The sequence below is a fragment of the Lates calcarifer genome, linkage group LG3, assembly GCF_001640805.2.
Source record: "Lates calcarifer isolate ASB-BC8 linkage group LG3, TLL_Latcal_v3, whole genome shotgun sequence".
Classification (NCBI taxonomy): Eukaryota; Metazoa; Chordata; class Actinopteri; family Centropomidae; genus Lates; species Lates calcarifer.
In genome coordinates, this window is record NC_066835.1 from 21919610 (window position 1) to 21936276 (window position 16667).

General features: G+C 29.4%; 2 long non-coding RNA genes across 6 annotated transcripts; both read right to left on the reverse strand.

Annotated features, from left to right (window-relative positions):
• Positions 1 to 382: 382 nt before the first annotated feature.
• LOC127142015 (uncharacterized) lies at positions 383 to 4428 on the reverse strand. Of its 5 annotated transcripts, XR_007812519.1 has the most exons (5): positions 4046 to 4428; positions 3742 to 3855; positions 3296 to 3475; positions 2162 to 2341; positions 383 to 2010 (listed from the first exon to the last, which is right to left on the reverse strand). It is a non-coding gene; the product is annotated as an uncharacterized LOC127142015 (long non-coding RNA). The 5 variants fall into 5 exon arrangements; XR_007812518.1 differs by lacking the exon at positions 383 to 2010 and having other exon boundaries at positions 2017 to 2341; positions 3742 to 3817; XR_007812516.1 differs by lacking the exon at positions 383 to 2010 and having other exon boundaries at positions 2017 to 2341.
• Positions 4429 to 9732: 5304 nt separating this feature from the next.
• On the reverse strand, positions 9733 to 15316 carry LOC127142017 (uncharacterized). Its single transcript, XR_007812522.1, has 4 exons — positions 14972 to 15316; positions 14308 to 14612; positions 13152 to 13239; positions 9733 to 9981 (listed from the first exon to the last, which is right to left on the reverse strand). It is a non-coding gene; the product is annotated as an uncharacterized LOC127142017 (long non-coding RNA).
• Positions 15317 to 16667: the final 1351 nt, after the last annotated feature.

Below are 16667 nucleotides of genomic sequence, written 5' to 3' on the forward strand. Positions count from 1 at the left end.
TCTTGGTTGACAGGATGAATATTTCCAGTTCTAGTTTTTTAGAACTCAGTTTTGTGTTAAAAACAGACTTGAAAACTACATTTTAACTCTGTGCTCCTCCACAAGTCACTCCACTCAGATTGCTGTTACAAATCATCATAAATTGTTTTTCTCTGTGTTATTTAGTAAAATAGTTCATTTATTCACCTCAAAACTCAAAGTGTGATTTTCAGTGTTCACTTTTCAGTATTGGATTCCTCTACACTGTGCAAGTTTTGGAGGTGAACCATACTTTACAATGAGGTTATTTGTTTTTCAAATGTTGTAATTGTGTTTTCCAGGTTTACTGGTTCAGCCGCAGCAGCCTGGACAGAGACACCAGCTCTGACCTTACAAACCAAACAGGTATGAGTCCTAAAGATTTACTCAGTCTGAAAATAAATGTGTTGATGAGATGAATTATTAATGTTAATAACAGTGTTATTGTTTAAATCCTTGATATTTAATGATCTTAGTATTGAATAATATAATTAATTTTCTGCCTGTGCACTGAAGTATAATGAACAATATCTCAAGTTAAAAACCTGCTTTCAAAAAAAAGTGAAGTGAAAGTTTTTATTGTTGATGAGCAGTAGGTAGTAGTGTATTGAACATTTTCCTTTCTATGTTTCTCATTCCTCCATCGTCTACAATCGCTGAGGCATCGTCCATTCGGAGAAACATTGTTGAGGATGAGGGAGACATCGTCCATGATCAGAGACCTTGTCCGTGACTCGCAGAGACATGAGCAAGAGTCAGTAGTGACGAAGTTCCCCGATTCAACGGCCTCATCCGTGATCAGTCATTGTCAATGATCAAAGAGACTTTGTCCACAATTACAGAAACGTAGTCCACTATCACAGAGAGTCTTCATACAATCAAGGAGTTTTTTAGAACAGGACAGAGGCCTCCAGGTAAATCACCAACAGCTTTACATCAACTGTCTAACAAAGAACCCTGACATTAAATTGTTTATGCTCAGGATTCAATAAATCAGAAAATAGTAATAATAGTAATCAGCCATATAAAAATAATGTAATGTAATAAGTAATATGTATTAATAGATGTAATGTAAAAGTACTGAGCAATATCAGCAGTAACATGCAATAATCAAAGTAATCTGTTACTAGATGTAGTTTGCAACACTAAAAGTTATCTGTAAGGTTAGAAGTACTATGCAATAAGAAAAATAGTATGTAATGGTGAAAGTAATCTAATATTGGGTGTCAAATATAGTCAAAAAATGTCATAGTATAGTAAGGCGTCAAAAAATGTCACAAAATCTCATATTATACAAAGGCATACTATCTCATATTATAGTAAGTATACTATAACATGACAATTTTTTGACATTTTTTGGCACCTTATTATATTCTGACATTTTTTTACCCTTTTTGATGCCTTATTATGACATTTTTTCACTGTTTTTGATGCTTTAGTATAATATGAAAATTTTTGACATTTTTTGACGCCTTACTGTACTATGACCTTTTTTGGTGATTTTTGACGCCATACTATACTATGACATTTTTTGAGGTCTTACTATACTATGTCATTTTTTGACCATTTTTGATGCCTTAGTAAACTATGACATTTTTTGACCCCTTACCATACTATGATGTTTTTTGATGATTTTTGACACCTTACTATACTATGTCATTTTTTGACCATTTTTGATGCCTTACTATACTATGACATTTTTTGACACCTTACTATACTATGACATTTTTTGACCATTTTTGATGACTTACTATACTATGACATTTTTTGACGCCTTACTATACTATGACATTTTTTGACCGTTTTTGACGCCTTAGTATAATATCAAAATTTTTGACATTTTTTGACACCTTACTATACTATGACATTTTTTGACGCCTTACTATACTATGACATTTTTTGATGATTTTTGACGCCATACTATACTATGACATTTTTTGACCATTTTTGATGCCATGCTATACTATGACATTTTTTGACATTTTTGGATGTCTTACTATACTATGACATTTTTTGATGATTTTTGATGCCATACTATACTATGACATTTTTTGACCATTTTTGATGCCATGCTATACTATGACATTTTTTGACATTTTTGATGCTTTAGTACAATATCAAAATTTTTGACATTTTTTTACACCTTACTATACTATGACATTTTTTGACCATTTTTGATGCCTTACTATACTATGACATTTTTTGACGCCTTACTATACTATGACATTTTTTGACATTTTTTGACGCCATGCTATACAATGACATTTTTTAACCATTTTTGACGCCATGCTATACTATGACATTTTTTGACATTTTTGGATGTCTTACTATACTATGACATTTTTTGACCATTTTTGATGCTTTAGTACAATATCAAAATTTTTGACATTTTTTGACGACTTACTATACTATGACATTTTTTGACCATTTTTGATGCCATGCTATACTATGACATTTTTTGACATTTTTGATGCTTTAGTACAATATCAAAATTTTTGACATTTTTTTACACCTTACTATACTATGACATTTTTTGACCATTTTTGATGCCTTACTATACTATGACATTTTTTGACGCCTTACTATACTATGACATTTTTTGACATTTTTGACCATTTTTGACGCCATGCTATACTATGACATTTTTTGACATTTTTTTGACCATTTTTTGATGCCTTACTATACTGACATTTTTTGAAATTTTTTGACGCCATGCTATACTATGACATTTTTTGACATTTTTGGATGTCTTACTATACTATGACATTTTTTGACATTTTTGGATGTCTTACTATACTATGACATTTTTTGATGATTTTTGACGCCATACTATACTATGACATTTTTGATGCCTTACTATACTGTGACATTTTTTGACCGTTTTTGATGCCTTACTATAATATCAAAATTTTTGACATTTTTTGACCACCTTACTATACTATGACATTTTTTGACGCCTTACTATACTATGACATTTTTTGATGATTTTTGACGCCATACTATACTATGACATTTTTGATGCCTTACTATACTGTGACATTTTTTGACCGTTTTTGATGCCTTAGTATAATATCAAAATTTTTGTCATTTTTTGACACCTTACTATACTATGACATTTTTTGACGCCTTACTATACTATGACATTTTTTGATGATTTTTGACGCCATACTATACTATGACATTTTTTGACCATTTTTGATACCATGCTATACTATGACATTTTTTGACATTTTTGATGCTTTAGTACAATATCAAAATTTTTGACATTTTTTTACACCTTACTATACTATGACATTTTTTGACCATTTTTGATGCCTTACTATACTATGACATTTTTTGACGCCTTACTATACTATGACATTTTTTGACATTTTTTGACGCCATGCTATACAATGACATTTTTTAACCATTTTTGACGCCATGCTATACTATGACATTTTTTGACATTTTTGGATGTCTTACTATACTATGACATTTTTTGACCATTTTTGATGCTTTAGTACAATATCAAAATTTTTGACATTTTTTGACGCCTTACTATACTATGACATTTTTTGACATTTTTTGACGCCATGCTATACAATGACATTTTTTGACATTTTTTGACGCCATGCTATACTATGACATTTTTTGACATTTTTGGATGTCTTACTATACTATGACATTTTTTGACCATTTTTGATGCCTAAGTATAATATTAAAATTTTTGACATTTTTTGACACCTTACTATACTATGACATTTTTTGACCATTTTTGACACCTTACTATACTATGACATTTTTTGACATTTTTGGATGTCTTACTATACTATGACATTTTTTGACCATTTTTGATGCCTTAGTACAATATCAAAATTTTTGACATTTTTTCACGACTTACTATACTATGACATTTTTTGACATTTTTTGACGCCATGCTATACTATGACATTTTTTGACATTTTTGGATGTCTTACTATACTATGACATTTTTTGACCATTTTTGATGCCTAAGTATAATATTAAAATTTTTGACATTTTTTGACACCTTACTATACTATGACATTTTTTGACCATTTTTGATGCCTTACTATACTATGACATTTTTTGACATTTTTGGATGTCTTACTATACTATGACATTTTTTGACCATTTTTGACGCCTAAGTATAATATCAAAATTTTTGACATTTTTTGACACCTTACTATACTATGACATTTTTTGACATTTTTGGATGTCTTACTATACTATGACATTTTTTGACCATTTTTGATGCCTTGCTATACCGAACAATATGAATGTTCTTCATATTTTATATATCTCGTCTTGTTTATATCATGCAAAGTTTCTATTTTTACTGCTGCCTGCTGCTTCCACCTGTGTATCTAATAAAGAATTATCTTTTTCTTACTCAAATAAATGCTTCTGAACACTGAATATTTTGCTGGTCTGTCTGATATTGTATGAAACTTAATATTTTTAACAAGAGGCTGCTTGTAGCCAGAAGTTAGGGTTAGGGTTATGGGTTTCAGCCATGATTAGCCACAGGTTAGGGTTAGGGTTACAGCTCTAAGCCACAGGTTAGGGTTAGGGTTACAAGTTTTAGCCACAGATTAGGGTTAGGGTTACAGGTTTTAGCCACAGATTAGGGTTAGGGTTACAAGTTTTAGCCACTTGTCGTGGAAGGTTAGGGTTAGGGTTACAGTTTTAAACTAGAGATTAGGGTTAGGGTTACAGCTCTTAACCACAGATTAGGGTTAGGGTTACAGGTTTTAGCCTTAGATTAGGGTTAGGGTTACAGCTTTAAACTAGAGATTAGGGTTAGGGTTACAGCTCTTCGCCACAGATTAGGGTTAGGGTTACAGCTCTTAGCCACTTGTCGTGGAAGGTTAGGGTTAGGGTTACAGTTTTAAACTAGAGATTAGGGTTAGGGTTACAGCTCTTAGCCACAGATTAGGGTTAGGGTTACAGCTTTAAACTAGAGATTAGGATTAGGGTTACAGCTCTTAGCCACAGGTTAGGGTTAGGGTTACAGGTTTTAGCCACTTGTCGTGGAAGGTTAGGGTTAGGGTTACAGGTTTTAGCCACAGATTAGGGTTAGGGTTACAAGTTTTAGCCACAGGTTAGGGTTAGGGTTACAGTTTTAAACTAGAGATTAGGGCTAGGGTTACAGCTTTTAGCCACAGGTTAGGGTTAGGGTTACAAGTTTTAGCCACAGATTAGGGTTAGGGTTACAAGTTTTAGCCACTTGTCGTGGAAGGTTAGGGTTAGGGTTACAGCTTTAAACTAGAGATTAGGGTTAGGGTTACAGCTCTTCGCCACAGATTAGGGTTAGGGTTACAGCTCTTAGCCACTTGTCGTCGAAGGTTAGGGTTAGGGTTACAGTTTTAAACTAGAGATTAGGGTTAGGGTTACAGCTCTTAGCCACAGATTAGGGTTAGGGTTACAGTTTTAAACTAGAGATTAGGGTTAGGGTTACAGGTTTTAGCCACAGATTAGGGTTAGGGTTACAAGTTTTAGCCACAGATTAGGGTTAGGGTTACAGGTTTTAGCCACTTGTCGTGGAAGGTTAGGGTTAGGGTTACAGGTTTTAGCCACAGATTAGGGTTAGGGTTACAAGTTTTAAACTAGAGATTAGGGTTAGGGTTACAGGTTTTAGCCACAGATTAGGGTTAGGGTTACAAGTTTTAGCCACAGATTAGGGTTAGGGTTACAGGTTTTAGCCACTTGTCGTGGAAGGTTAGGGTTAGGGTTACAGGTTTTAGCCACAGATTAGGGTTAGGGTTACAAGTTTTAGCCACAGGTTAGGGTTAGGGTTACAGTTTTAAACTAGAGATTAGGGCTAGGGTTACAGCTTTTAGCCACAGGTTAGGGTTAGGGTTACAGTTTTAAACTAGAGATTAGGGCTAGGTTTACAGCTCTTAGCCACAGATTAGGGTTAGGGTTACAAGTTTTAGCCACTTGTCGTGGAAGGTTAGGGTTAGGGTTACAGTTTTAAACTAGAGATTAGGGTTAGGGTTACAGCCCTTAGCCACAGGTTAGGGTTAGGGTTATGGCCTTTAGCCATAGATTAGGGTTAGGGTTACAGGATTTACCCAGGGATCAAGGTTAGGGTTATGGTTATTAGCCACAGATTAGGGTTAGGGTTAGTGCTTTTAGCCATAGTTTAGGATTAGGGTTACAGCTTTTATCTGGAGTTTTAGCCTCAATTATACATTTTGATTGCAAACTGCAAGTAGAGAATACTTGATGCTTCTGCATTACAAAATCATTTTTGTGATGAAAAAAATGAGAAACACAACTCAAAGGTTAAGCCACAACACTTTATTGATTTTGTTTTAGAAAATGTTTAACAAACCACAGCAAATAACAAATGTTTGACCACTTGGACACACTGTTTTATTCTCTCACCCCATACTTAATGTAGTGGTGAGCACATAAAGGATTACACATCTCTAAACATCTTTAAGAACATTCTATTACTTCTTCGGGTCATGAGGTGTTCTCCTCGCTTTACTATACTATGACATTTTTTGATGATTTTTGATGCCTTAGTATACTATGTCATTTTTTGATGATTTTTGACACCTTACTATACTATGACATTTTTTGATGATTTTTGATGCCTTAGTATACTATGACATTTTTTGATGCCTTACTATACTATGATCTTTTTTGACCATTTTTGATGTCTTACTATACTATGACATTTTTTGACATTTTTTGATGCCTTACTATACTATGATCTTTTTTGACCATTTTTGATGTCTTACTATACTATGACATTTTTTGATGCCTTACTATACTATGACATTTTTTTTAATGATTTTTGATGCCTTACTATACTATGACATTTTTTGATGCCTTACTATACTATGACATTTTTTTATGATTTTTGATGCCTTACTAAACTATGACATTTTTTGACATTTTTTGACACCTTACTATACTATGACATTTTTTAATGATTTTTGATGCCTTACTATACTATGACATTTTTTAAATGATTTTTGATGCCTTACTATACTATGACATTTTTTTGACATTTTTTGATGCCTTACTATACTATGATCTTTTTTGACCATTTTTGATGTCTTACTATACTATGACATTTTTTTATTATTTTTGACACCTTACTATACTATGACATTTTTTGACATTTTTTGATGCCTTACTATACTATGACATTTTTTGACATTTTTGGATGTCTTACTATACTATGACATTTTTTGATGATTTTTGATGCCTTACTAAACTATGACATTTTTTGATGATTTTTGATGCCTTACTATACTATGATCTTTTTTTGACCATTTTTGATGCCTTACTATACTATGACATTTTTTGATGATTTTTGACACCTTACTAAACTATGACATTTTTTGACATTTTTTGACACCTTACTATACTATGACATTTTTTGATGCCTTACTATACTATGACATTTTTTTATGATTTTTGATGCCTTACTATACTATGACATTTTTTTATTATTTTTGACACCTTACTATACTATGACATTTTTTAATGATTTTTGATGCCTTACTATACTATGATCTTTTTTTGACCATTTTTGATGTCTTACTATACTATGACATTTTTTGATGCCTTACTATACTATGACATTTTTTTAATGATTTTTGATGCCTTACTATACTATGACATTTTTTAATGATTTTTGATGCCTTACTATACTATGACATTTTTTGACATTTTTTGATGCCTTACTATACTATGATCTTTTTTGACCATTTTTGATGTCTTACTATACTATGACATTTTTTGATGCCTTACTATACTATGACATTTTTTAATGATTTTTGATGCCTTACTATACTATGACATTTTTTTATGATTTTTGACACCTTACTATACTATGACATTTTTTAATGATTTTTGATGCCTTACTATACTATGACATTTTTTGACATTTTTGGATGCCTTACTATACTATGATCTTTTTTGACCATTTTTGATGTCTTACTATACTATGACATTTTTTGACATTTTTTGATGCCTTACTATACTATGACATTTTTTGACATTTTTGGATGTCTTACTATACTATGACATTTTTTGATGCCTTACTATACTATGACATTTTTTGATGATTTTTGACACCTTACTAAACTATGACATTTTTTGACACCTTACTATACTATGACCTTTTTTGACATTTTTGGATGTCTTACTATACTATGATCTTTTTTGACCATTTTTGATGCCTTACTAAACTATGACATTTTTTGATGATTTTTGACACCTTACTAAACTATGACCTTTTTTGACCATTTTTGATGCCTTACTATACTATGACATTTTTTGATGATTTTTGATGCCTTACTATACTATTACATTTTTTGACATTTTTTGATGCATTACTATAGTATGATCTTTTTTGACCATTTTTGGATGCCTTACTAAACTATGACATTTTTTGACATTTTTTGACACCTTACTATACTATGACATTTTTTAATGATTTTTGATGCCTTACTATACTATGACATTTTTTAAATGATTTTTGATGCCTTACTATACTATGACATTTTTTTGACATTTTTTGATGCCTTACTATACTATGATCTTTTTTGACCATTTTTGATGTCTTACTATACTATGACATTTTTTTATTATTTTTGACACCTTACTATACTATGACATTTTTTGACATTTTTTGATGCCTTACTATACTATGACATTTTTTGACATTTTTGGATGTCTTACTATACTATGACATTTTTTGATGATTTTTGATGCCTTACTAAACTATGACATTTTTTGATGATTTTTGATGCCTTACTATACTATGATCTTTTTTGACCATTTTTGATGCCTTACTATACTATGACATTTTTTGATGATTTTTGACACCTTACTAAACTATGACATTTTTTGACATTTTTTGACACCTTACTATACTATGACATTTTTTGATGCCTTACTATACTATGACATTTTTTTATGATTTTTGATGCCTTACTATACTATGACATTTTTTTATTATTTTTGACACCTTACTATACTATGACATTTTTTAATGATTTTTGATGCCTTACTATACTATGATCTTTTTTTGACCATTTTTGATGTCTTACTATACTATGACATTTTTTGATGCCTTACTATACTATGACATTTTTTTAATGATTTTTGATGCCTTACTATACTATGACATTTTTTAATGATTTTTGATGCCTTACTATACTATGACATTTTTTGACATTTTTTGATGCCTTACTATACTATGATCTTTTTTGACCATTTTTGATGTCTTACTATACTATGACATTTTTTGATGCCTTACTATACTATGACATTTTTTAATGATTTTTGATGCCTTACTATACTATGACATTTTTTTATGATTTTTGACACCTTACTATACTATGACATTTTTTAATGATTTTTGATGCCTTACTATACTATGACATTTTTTGACATTTTTGGATGCCTTACTATACTATGATCTTTTTTGACCATTTTTGATGTCTTACTATACTATGACATTTTTTGACATTTTTTGATGCCTTACTATACTATGATCTTTTTTGACCATTTTTGATGCCTTACTATACTATGACATTTTTTGATGATTTTTGACACCTTACTAAACTATGACATTTTTTGACATTTTTTGACACCTTACTATACTATGACATTTTTTGATGCCTTACTATACTATGACATTTTTTTATGATTTTTGATGCCTTACTATACTATGACATTTTTTTATTATTTTTGACACCTTACTATACTATGACATTTTTTAATGATTTTTGATGCCTTACTATACTATGATCTTTTTTTGACCATTTTTGATGTCTTACTATACTATGACATTTTTTGATGCCTTACTATACTATGACATTTTTTTAATGATTTTTGATGCCTTACTATACTATGACATTTTTTAATGATTTTTGATGCCTTACTATACTATGACATTTTTTGACATTTTTTGATGCCTTACTATACTATGATCTTTTTTGACCATTTTTGATGTCTTACTATACTATGACATTTTTTGATGCCTTACTATACTATGACATTTTTTAATGATTTTTGATGCCTTACTATACTATGACATTTTTTTATGATTTTTGACACCTTACTATACTATGACATTTTTTAATGATTTTTGATGCCTTACTATACTATGACATTTTTTGACATTTTTGGATGCCTTACTATACTATGATCTTTTTTGACCATTTTTGATGTCTTACTATACTATGACATTTTTTGACATTTTTTGATGCCTTACTATACTATGACATTTTTTGACATTTTTGGATGTCTTACTATACTATGACATTTTTTGATGCCTTACTATACTATGACATTTTTTGATGATTTTTGACACCTTACTAAACTATGACATTTTTTGACACCTTACTATACTATGACCTTTTTTGACATTTTTGGATGTCTTACTATACTATGATCTTTTTTGACCATTTTTGATGCCTTACTAAACTATGACATTTTTTGATGATTTTTGACACCTTACTAAACTATGACCTTTTTTGACCATTTTTGATGCCTTACTATACTATGACATTTTTTGATGATTTTTGATGCCTTACTATACTATTACATTTTTTGACATTTTTTGATGCATTACTATAGTATGATCTTTTTTGACCATTTTTGATGCCTTACTAAACTATTACATTTTTTGACATTTTTTGACACCTTACTATACTATGACCTTTTTTGACCATTTTTGATGCCTTACTATACTATGACATTTTTTGACATTTTTTGATGCATTACTATAGTATGATCTTTTTTGACCATTTTTGGATGTCTTACTATACTATGACATTTTTCGACATTTTTGGATGTCTTACTATACTATGACATTTTTTGACATTTTTTGACACCTTACTATACTATGACATTTTTTGACATTTTTTGACATTTTTTGACACCTTACTATACTATGACCTTTTTTTTTGACATTTTTGGATGTCTTACTATACTATGACATTTTTTTTATGATTTCTGATGCCTTACTATACTATGACATTTTTTGATGATTTTTGACACCTTACTATAGTATGATCTTTTTTGACCATTTTTGGATGTCTTACTATACTGACATTTTTTGACATTTTTTGACACCTTACTATACTATGACATTTTTTGATGATTTTTGACACCTTACTAAACTATGACATTTTTTTGACATTTTTTGACACCTTACTATACTATGACATTTTTTGACCATTTTGATGCCTTACTATACTATGACATTTTTTGATGATTTTTGATGCCTTACTAAACTATTACATTTTTTGACATTTTTTGACACCTTACTATACTATGACCTTTTTTGACCATTTTTGATGCCTTACTATACTATGACATTTTTTGATGATTTTTGACACCTTACTATACTATGATCTTTTTTGATGTCTTACTATACTATGATCTTTTTTGACATTTTTTGACACCTTACTATACTATGACATTTTTTGATGATTTTTGATGCCTTACTAAACTGACATTTTTTGATGATTTTTGATGCCTTACTATACTATGACATTTTTTTATGATTTTTGACACCTTACTATAGTATGATCTTTTTTGACCATTTTTGGATGTCTTACTATACTGACATTTTTTGACATTTTTTGACACCTTACTATACTATGACATTTTTTGATGATTTTTGACACCTTACTAAACTATGACATTTTTTGACATTTTTTGACATTTTTTGACACCTTACTATACTATGACCTTTTTTGACCATTTTTGATGCCTTACTATACTATGACATTTTTTGATGATTTTTGATGCCTTACTAAACTATTACATTTTTTGACATTTTTTGACACCTTACTATACTATGACCTTTTTTGACCATTTTTGATGCCTTACTATACTATGACATTTTTTGACATTTTTTGATGCATTACTATAGTATGATCTTTTTTGACCATTTTTGGATGTCTTACTATACTATGACATTTTTCGACATTTTTGGATGTCTTACTATACTATGACATTTTTTGACATTTTTTGACACCTTACTATACTATGACATTTTTTGACATTTTTTGACACCTTACTATACTATGACCTTTTTTTGACATTTTTGGATGTCTTACTATACTATGACATTTTTTTTTATGATTTCTGATGCCTTACTATACTATGACATTTTTTGATGATTTTTGACACCTTACTATAGTATGATCTTTTTTGACCATTTTTGGATGTCTTACTATACTGACATTTTTTGACATTTTTTGACACCTTACTATACTATGACATTTTTTGATGATTTTTGACACCTTACTAAACTATGACATTTTTTTGACATTTTTTGACACCTTACTATACTATGACCTTTTTTGACCATTTTTGATGCCTTACTATACTATGACATTTTTTGACATTTTTTGATGCCTTACTATAGTATGATCTTTTTTGACCATTTTTGGATGTCTTACTATACTATGACCTTTTTTGACATTTTTGGATGTCTTACTATACTATGACATTTTTTGACATTTTTTGACACCTTACTATACTATGACATTTTTTGACATTTTTTGACACCTTACTAAACTATGACATTTTTTGACATTTTTTGACACCTTACTATACTATGACATTTTTTGATGATTTTTGACACCTTACTAAACTATGACATTTTTTGATGATTTTTGACACCTTACTAAACTATGACATTTTTTGATGCCTTACTAAACTGACATTTTTTAATGATTTTTGATGCCTTATTATACTATGACATTTTTTGACATTTTTTGATGCCTTACTATACTATGACATTTTTTAATGATTTTTGATGCCTTACTATACTATGACATTTTTTGACCATTTTTGGATGTCTTACTATACTATGACATTTTTTGACATTTTTGGATGTCTTACTATACTATGACATTTTTTGACATTTTTTGACACCTTACTATACTATGACCTTTTTTGACCATTTTTGATGCCTTACTATACTATGACATTTTTTGATGATTTTTGACACCTTACTATACTATGACCTTTTTTTTTGACATTTTTGGATGTCTTACTATACTATGACATTTTTTTATGGTTTCTGATGCCTTACTAAACTATGACATTTTTTAATGATTTTTGATGCCTTACTATACTATGACATTTTTTGACCATTTTTGATGCCTTACTATACTATGACATTTTTTGATGATTTTTGACACCTTACTAAACTATGACATTTTTTGACACCTTACTATACTATGATCTTTTTTGATGATTTTTGACACCTTACTATACTATGATCTTTTTTGATGTCTTACTATACTATGATCTTTTTTGACATTTTTTGACACCTTACTATACTATGACATTTTTTGATGATTTTTGATGCCTTACTATACTATGACATTTTTTTATGATTTTTGACACCTTACTATAGTATGATCTTTTTTGACCATTTTTGGATGTCTTACTATACTATGACATTTTTTGACATTTTTGGATGTCTTACTATACTGACATTTTTTGACATTTTTTGACACCTTACTATACTATGACATTTTTTGATGATTTTTGACACCTTACTAAACTATGACATTTTTTGACATTTTTTGACATTTTTTGACACCTTACTATACTATGACCTTTTTTGACCATTTTTGATGCCTTACTATACTATGACATTTTTTGATGATTTTTGATGCCTTACTAAACTATTACATTTTTTGACATTTTTTGACACCTTACTATACTATGACCTTTTTTGACCATTTTTGATGCCTTACTATACTATGACATTTTTTGACATTTTTTGATGCATTACTATAGTATGATCTTTTTTGACCATTTTTGGATGTCTTACTATACTATGACATTTTTCGACATTTTTGGATGTCTTACTATACTATGACATTTTTTGACATTTTTTGACACCTTACTATACTATGACATTTTTTGACATTTTTTGACACCTTACTATACTATGACCTTTTTTTTGACATTTTTGGATGTCTTACTATACTATGACATTTTTTTTATGATTTCTGATGCCTTACTATACTATGACATTTTTTGATGATTTTTGACACCTTACTATAGTATGATCTTTTTTGACCATTTTTGGATGTCTTACTATACTATGACATTTTTTGATGATTTTTGACACCTTACTAAACTATGACATTTTTTTGACATTTTTTGACACCTTACTATACTATGACCTTTTTTGACCATTTTGATGCCTTACTATACTATGACATTTTTTGATGATTTTTGATGCCTTACTAAACTATTACATTTTTTGACATTTTTTGACACCTTACTATACTATGACCTTTTTTGACCATTTTTGATGCCTTACTATACTATGACATTTTTTGACATTTTTTGATGCCTTACTATAGTATGATCTTTTTTGACCATTTTTGGATGTCTTACTATACTATGACCTTTTTTGACATTTTTGGATGTCTTACTATACTATGACATTTTTTGACATTTTTTGACACCTTACTATACTATGACATTTTTTGACATTTTTTGACACCTTACTAAACTATGACATTTTTTGACATTTTTTGACACCTTACTATACTATGACATTTTTTGATGATTTTTGACACCTTACTAAACTATGACATTTTTTGATGCCTTACTAAACTGACATTTTTTAATGATTTTTGATGCCTTATTATACTATGACATTTTTTGACATTTTTTGATGCCTTACTATACTATGACATTTTTTAATGATTTTTGATGCCTTACTATACTATGACATTTTTTGACATTTTTTGATGCCTTACTATAGTATGATCTTTTTTGACCATTTTTGGATGTCTTACTATACTATGACATTTTTTGACATTTTTGGATGTCTTACTATACTATGACATTTTTTGACACCTTACTATACTATGACTTTTTTTGACATTTTTTGACACCTTACTAAACTATGACATTTTTTGACATTTTTTGACACCTTACTATACTATGACATTTTTTGATGATTTTTGATGCCTTACTAAACTGACATTTTTTAATGATTTTTGATGCCTTACTATACTATGACATTTTTTAATGATTTTTGATGCCTTACTATACTATGACATTTTTTGATGCCTTACTATACTATGATCTTTTTTGACCATTTTTTGATGCCTTACTATACTATGATCTTTTTTGACCATTTTTGATGCCTTACTATACTATGACATTTTTTGACATTTTTGGATGTCTTACTATACTGACATTTTTTGACATTTTTTGACACCTTACTATACTATGACATTTTTTGATGATTTTTGACACCTTACTAAACTATGACATTTTTTGACATTTTTTGACACCTTACTATACTATGACCTTTTTTGACCATTTTTGATGCCTTACTATACTATGACATTTTTTGATGATTTTTGATGCCTTACTAAACTATTACATTTTTTGACATTTTTTGACACCTTACTATACTATGACCTTTTTTGACCATTTTTGATGCCTTACTATACTATGACATTTTTTGATGATTTTTGATGCCTTACTATACTATGATCTTTTTTGACCATTTTTGATGCCTTACTATACTATGACATTTTTTGACATTTTTGGATGTCTTACTATACTATGATCTTTTTTGACCATTTTTGATGCCTTACTATACTATGACATTTTTTTATGATTTCTGATGCCTTACTATACTATGACATTTTTTGATGATTTTTGACACCTTACTAAACTATGACATTTTTTGACATTTTTTGACACCTTACTATACTATGATCTTTTTTGATGTCTTACTATACTATGACATTTTTTGACATTTTTGGATGTCTTACTATACTATGACATTTTTTGATAATTTTTGAAGCCTTACTAAACTATGACATTTTTTGACACCTTACTATACTATGACATTTTTTGATGATTTTTGACACCTTACTAAACTATGACATTTTTTGACATTTTTTGATGCCTTACTATAGTATGATCTTTTTTGGCCATTTTTGGATGTCTTACTATACTATGACATTTTTTGACATTTTTGGATGTCTTACTATACTATGACATTTTTACGCCTTAGCTTAACATTAAATTTTTACTCATGTTTCGAATTACAATTATTTCTATATTGCTTTTATGATACAGATTAACTGTTACTTACAGTATTAGATTACTTTTACCATTAGATATTAGACCATACTTTTTTTATTACATAATTTACAGATAACTTTTACTGTTGCAAATCGCATCTATTAACAGATCACTTTGACTATTACATCTTACTTGTGATATTGCTAATTTCTTTTACATAACATTTAATTAATAAAGATTACTTATAAATTACTTTGAAATAGCAGATTATGTCCATTATTACACTTTTCTGATATACTGAACATAAACAATTTAATGTCAGCGCTCTCTGTTGGACAGTTGATGTAAAGCCTTTTGTGATTTACTCAGAGGCCTCTGTCCTGATCTCAAAAAACTTCTTCATTGAATGAAGACTCTCTAATCACAGACGATGCCATCAAATCGGGGAACTCTGTCACTACCAACTCTTGCTCTGTCTCTGCAAGTCATGGATAACGTCTCTGATCGTGGACGATGTCTCCCTCATCCTCAACAATGTCTCTCCAATCATGGACCATGTTTCTGTGATCATGGACAATGTCATG